Source organism: Pelodiscus sinensis, chromosome 2, assembly GCF_049634645.1.
Source record: "Pelodiscus sinensis isolate JC-2024 chromosome 2, ASM4963464v1, whole genome shotgun sequence".
In the NCBI taxonomy this organism is placed as follows: Eukaryota; Metazoa; Chordata; order Testudines; family Trionychidae; genus Pelodiscus; species Pelodiscus sinensis.
The window spans coordinates 18,369,846-18,376,234 of record NC_134712.1 but is presented as its reverse complement, the minus strand read 5'-3'; the positions used below and the strand labels follow the sequence as shown (position 1 = coordinate 18,376,234).

Here is a 6,389-nt window from a genome sequence, read left to right as displayed (position 1 = left end):
CCAGTAAGCAGTGGAAGTGTTGGTAATGCTGCTAGACAATATGGCCTTCCTGTGGTCTGGCCAATTCTCTGGTCAGATCCCAAGGGTGCTAGACAAGAGAGGTTCAACCCATAATTGGCTTGTTTCTTACACCGGCATAGAAATATCTGGCCATGCTTCAGGAGACAGGTCCTTTGGGTTTCAAGGGATCTCACTGGGCCCAGTCCGAGTGCACCTTTTGTAAGATCACTCCTTGGATTCATCTAATTTGGCCTTAACATAATGCCAGAGAAAAACTGAGCATGGTTTCAGGAAGCGCAGAAGAATTCACAAGTTTCTGGTGAGTGTTAGTTCAGAAAGACAGATTCCGCCTCAGTGTAAAGACATAGAAAGTATGTCACAGCATGTGTTTGCCTGGACTGTGAACAGTCATATTTCTTAGTAATTGCCATTTGGATGAAGCTGACTTTCCTCAGAGCTTTGGAATTAGAGGGTGTAATGATCACATTTGAGAGTTACCCTGTGCTCTCATTGTGATATGCTGTAATCCAGGATTAATTAATTTGCATGAGTGAGCACACAAACCGAAGGTGCAAATCAACAGAATGGAGCTTTGTAGCAGAAACGCAGCCAGAATGACTGGGCAAACAGCTTTGCCCTGGGCTCAGAAATGCTATGGAGCTGGAGAAGATATCAGGGGGCAAGATGCAAGCTCAGATCTGCTGGCTGAGCTCACATGAAAGAGGCCTTCCTACAGAAGCAGCAGCTGAGAAGAAGAGCCTGTCATGGAGGTCACAAGTTTACTAGTGCCAGGGCAGCAGAGAAAAGAGGCTGAGAGCTGAGAACAGAGGCTGAGAGCTGAGAGCAGTCAATCCATTGAAAACATAAAAAAAATTCATTGAAACACCTTTCACTGCCCTTGCCACAGATGAGGACTAGGAATCACATGCCAAGGATCATGGGTTTCAGCTGAACTGTTGTATAAATAGAGATAGCTTAATTATCCTCTATCTTGCACTAGCATTAGTCAGCAGTCGGTCAGGCAGTGTAGCCCAGGGGGTAGGGCATCAGAGCAGAACTCAGAAGCGCCAGGTTCAGCCACTGACTTGATCTGCAAATCATTCATCATCCTTCACTCTTGTTTTCCACCCCACCTTTGGTCTGTCTGTTTCTAGTGCATGCTCTTTGGGGCAGTGACTGTACATTTATACGGTGTCTAGCACAGTGAGGCCCTGCTCTCCATTGACATTACTGTATTACCAACATTAACTCCACTGACGCCAGGTAAAGCAGCACAGGACCCGTTTCAGTGAGAGAAGAATCAGACTAAGAAGAGATAATACTTTTCATTTCACTTGCACCTTCCAACTAAGTATTCCAAAGCTAGATACAAATACAAATACAAAAACAGGCTGTATCTATACCATGAGCTACGAGAGCAGGGAAATCACATTCCTAGCCCAGCCTGTACTGGAACAATGGGTAGAGTGGGGGGTGCTGCGAGCCATTGAACCAAGCTATAAACCCTACATATGATGGAAACTGCCTCAAGCCAGGGGGTATTACAGCAACCCCCCCATAAGCCCATAGTTCCAGCACCTCTGCGTAGAACCATCCTCACAATATCCTGCTGCCATTGGTTATGGACTAAATACCCCCATTTTACAGATGGGAAAACTGAGGCACAGAACCATTAAGTCATTTGTCCAAGGTTACAAAATGAGCCTATATCTAAGGCAGGCATAGAATCCAGAAGTTTGGACTTTCTCTGTAACTACTGGGCAATAGAGCTGTTTGAAAATTCACGTGAGGGGTGTGTATGCTGCAGTTCAGGGTGGCTGCACCTGTATTCCCTCACCATGGCATTCCCTCTAGACTCCTGTCTACTCAGCCACCACTGCTCTTGGTCAGAGACCCGTATCTGTCTCTCAACTATGTTTTTTTTCCAGTCTTGTGAGCTGACATAGTGATATTCCCAGGATGCCAGAATGCCTAGATGGGACAGTATGCACTGAGCTTACTCTATGAACATTGCCAGCAGCCACAGGTTACCAAACTCATTTATTCTTACGGTGAAAGCACTACAGAGAAAACAAAAAACTCAGTCAAAGTGCCTATATGGAGGCTAAATTTTAAGCTTAATTATCCTCTATCTTGCACTAGCATTAGTCAGCAGTCGGTCAGGCAGTGTAGCCCAGGGGGTAGGGCATCAGAGCAGAACTCAGAAGCGCCAGGTTCAGCCACTTCAGACCCACCCATCTTCTGGGCCTTAGATTGCAATAGTATACTTTTAGATTTGACAGTTTACTTAGGTTGTAAGTAATGTAGGCCATGCTCAGTCTTTCTGTTCTGTCGGTGTATAACACAGGGTGTATAGTACAGGGTGGTGCTGGTATGTGACTACAGCTCCTAGCTGAAACTACAGTATAAAAATTAATAAGAAATAATATCTCCTGTGAATATAGGACACAATTTTTAGGGGCTAACCAAACACCCAAGTCAATGGGAAGGCTCTCATCAGGCACTTTATATTTATAATAAATAACTAACACCTGAAAGAAGTAAATGTTAAGGTGACACAGTCTGGTGGCTGCGTGAGTTTAGGCCAGCTGCTGAAGGGGTTACACCTCGCTTGTGTAATTTGTGTCTGTAGCAAGAACCAGAGCTCAGCACCTCAGTTATAGGAGATCTCTTTTGAGAACAAAGTCCTGGCTGCATTGTGCTGAGCACTTGAAAATCTTCTCCTGACTGCCTCTGAAAAGCTGGTCCCCGTATCTCCTCTTATTGCTGTCCCAGGACTTGACACGGATTCCGACATTCATGTTTGTGATGGTTTTTAAGGTTGAGGGGTTTTTTGGGTCCCCTAGGTGGCTTATGACACTTGGGGATGGATTGATGGTCGTGATAGTAAACAGCTTTGCCATTTTTCTACCCAGAACTAGAGCGCTGCCAAGTTAAAACCTGGGATGTATCATCTGAGGGAGAGAGGGAGAGCCTGCAGAAACTGCCATAAATTCAGGTTAGTGGCTTGTCACTGGGTCACTCAGGGGTCATGAATTCCCAAGGTTGGGGCAGTGGTGCTCGTGGAGGGAGGGCTGGAACCACAGTGTGTAATAGCACAGATAACTGTTATAAAATTAATATTTAGACTTTACAAATATCTTGAATAGTTTTATTGCTGAACAAAGGACCATTTAATAAAACCGATGTGAGTCTGACTATTCTGATTGGCCAGCATGACTTTTTCCTCTTGACGGGATCATGCCTGTTTAATATAATCTAGCAAAGAAAACTGATCTGTCAAATAATTTCTATTTCCTATTTAGTTTAATTTATATTGGGTTTATGGTGAAGAAGGATTTATATGGAAGTAAATGAATGTGTGAGACGTAGGGGTTACGTACAGTGGTTTAGATGTGTTGTTATAGCAGGGCAGACACTATATTTCTGATGGGAAGGATTCTACCTAGGGTTACCAGGTGGCTTCAAATAAAATACCAGACACACTTGATATCAGATGGGGGGGAGGAGAGGGGAGACACTGGCCGGGAGGGGAGCGGGGCTGTCTGGGAGGATGTTGTGGGGGGAACCAACTTGCGGGAAGCAGGGCTGGTGGGGAAAGGGTAGGGGCAGCCTGGAGAATATTGGGGGGAGGGGAAATCGGGGGCAGTGGGGCTGGCTGGGGGAGATTGGGTTGGGGGGAGGACCGGTCGACGGGAAGCGGGGCTGGCTGGGAGGAGGTTGGGGGGGAGGGAGCAGGGGGAGAAAATTGGCCGGCGCGGAGCGGGGCTGACCTGGGTGCACGCAGATCCCGGGGCACTGCCTGTCACACGGTCCCGGCAAAGCATGAATGAGTCCGGCCCCAGGGATTTCCTCCTGCCCCGGCCCCGCCACCCCATCGCATAGCTGCGTACTGCCTGGCTGGTAGACACGGTGACGCAGCGTGAGCGTGTCTACCAGCCAGGCAGTACGCAACTACGTACTGATACTCCTAATAATAATAAAACGTACCTAATTAGAAAATATCAGATATTTTATGTGTCCGGTATTCTCTTAATTTCTTTCCTGGACAGAACCCTTAAATACCAGACTGTCTGGTTCAAAACCGGACACCTGGCAACCCTAATTCTACCTACTTACCTACCTACCTACCTACCATTGACAACTAGTCCACCTCTTTCAGAGCATGTCTACACTAAGAAATTATTTCAAAATAACTTATTTCCAAATTATAACTCCCGAAATATTTATTTTGAAATAGCATGTCCAAAGTACAGAGAAGCCTCGAAATTAGTCCGAGGAAGGTTCCCTTAATGTGGACATGCTACCCCAACTTAGAGCCCCAGGAAGCAACGGGGAGTAATTACTGTGTATGATTCTGGGGAGTAGCTATTTCGAAAAAGCAGCAGTGGAGTGTCCACACTACCACTATGTTGAAATAACTATTTTGAAATAAGCATTATTTCTCGTGGAAAGCAGGAGTTATTATTGCAAAACAACCAGCCCTTTATTTTAAAATAACATGCTTGGGAGTGTGGTTGCTTTGCTTGTTATTTCGAAATAATTCCCTAGTGTAGACCAGGGCAAAGAGACAGTAACTAAGTCGATCGAGGAGTTCTTTTGCTGAATTCGTGTCGTCTACAGGGGGACTTAGGTTAGCTGCACTAGGCTGCTCAGGGGTATGGATTTTTCACACCCCTGAAAGATGTAATTATGCCAACCTAATGCAGATGTAATTATGCCTTAGAACAAATTACTGGGACTATCCTGAACTCAGCCCTGCCGCTGATTTTCACCATGGTTTTTGTCTGGTTATTTTAAGGCCAATTTTCTCAAAGATTTAGCTGTAGCTGCCTCTATTTTTGGATGTGCAAGTGAGGTTTAGGTTTTGAATTTGAGCCACAAAATCTCTGGTGCCTTGTTCTACCTGTCTGTGCAATGTGGGCAACAACAGTTAACAATAATACAATAAATCTTATATGGTTATACCACCTTTTTTTCTTGAAGGATACCAAAGCCTCTTATAAAATTAACAACAGTTCACAGAGGTCACTTTATCTACCACCTAAATGCAGACAGCTTTGGGAAGATCTGTGACAAATATTTAACATTCCATCACAGCAGGAAGTGGAGAACAGCCCCTTATCCAACTGAAACTAAAGGGAGATTTAAAACAGGCAGGATGTAGATAGCTATATTGGGATTTTGTTAATACTTGGCTACCTCACAGGGTGGTTAGGTAGCTTAGTTACCTATTTATAAGCACTGCAATGCTCACAGGCATGGCACTACAGAAAGGGAATTTCAGAATCTGCCCTTGCAAACTTGAATGAGTTAAACATTATCTGATAAGAAGTCACTGTTTTGGGTTTTATTTTCAAAACACCCCATGTGCAAATGAATAATGCAACATTCAACCTGTTGAGCAAGTGGCCATGTACATAAGATGCTGTTTACTCAAGATACTTCCATCAAACACAAGCAGGTTGCCTAACTAAGTTTGCAAGCAAACGTTACACGACCACCATTGCAACAGGTACTGACCTGAAAGGCTGCAGGCAAAAGGTTAGGCATGGATTAAAGCTAAATGTGACATGGTCATACATATTGGGGTCACTCAAAAAATGCTGGTTTTAAGGGGTAGAGGAGGGAGGGAGGTGTTGCTGCAAAATAAAACTCCACAAGCAGCCAGCAAGTGTAAAATTGCTAAGAAGTAGCTACAGGCAAGGGGCAAAGCTGAGGGAGAGTTAGGTGCTGATGAGAAACCAAATTCTGAGTGTCATTTCTGGAGCATGGGGTCAGGGGGAAGAAGAGGAGAACAGGGCCTGGAGGTTCATTGGATTGTTGCTTAAACCAGTCTGTCCTGAAAGATCACACACACTTTACCAAGTTGCATAAAATCCAGATCTGATAAATGAAGCTTTTTATAAGGCCTATGATATACTGTATCCGTTCCCCTCTACAAGAAAGCTATAAACCAGAGAGGCAATCAATCGAAGCGTCATAAGGAAATGCTGCTAGGGTGGGTAGATTATTGTGAAAGTGCTGGTACTGGAGATCTAAGATATATAGCTAATAAAATACTTGCTCAGCACAGGAGTCATCAATCTGCCAGATCTGGATACCATTCCCACAAGGGGGTCATAATTTTGAAAGCAACGTTCAAAGTGATGGTGCTAGACAAGGAGGCAGAGCAAAAGGCCTGTGTTCTGTGTAGCACATCACATCTAAATTATACCTCAGAGGCTCTGGCAAGAAACCCTGAATTATACACTGCTGCCCAGCCCCCGCTTCTCTCCCCTTGCCATCCAAGTCCGCTCTATCTATGAGCCTTAGAGTATTAAGTGCAATGTATTTTACTTTCCTGCCAGATTTTTGTATTGAAAATGAATCCATGTATTAAAGCGTTG

General features: G+C 44.6%; 1 long non-coding RNA gene across 1 annotated transcript in view; it reads left to right on the top strand.

Moving 5' to 3' along the window:
* The first annotated feature begins 2,679 nt into the window (after positions 1-2,679).
* The window catches only part of LOC112545870 (uncharacterized), a 57,715-nt gene continuing 54,005 nt past the window's right edge, over positions 2,680-6,389 (top strand). Inside the window, exons 1-2 of the long non-coding RNA XR_012901223.1 lie at positions 2,680-2,801; positions 2,916-2,998. This is a non-coding gene — a long non-coding RNA (uncharacterized LOC112545870). The remainder of the gene's footprint in view (positions 2,802-2,915; positions 2,999-6,389) is intronic.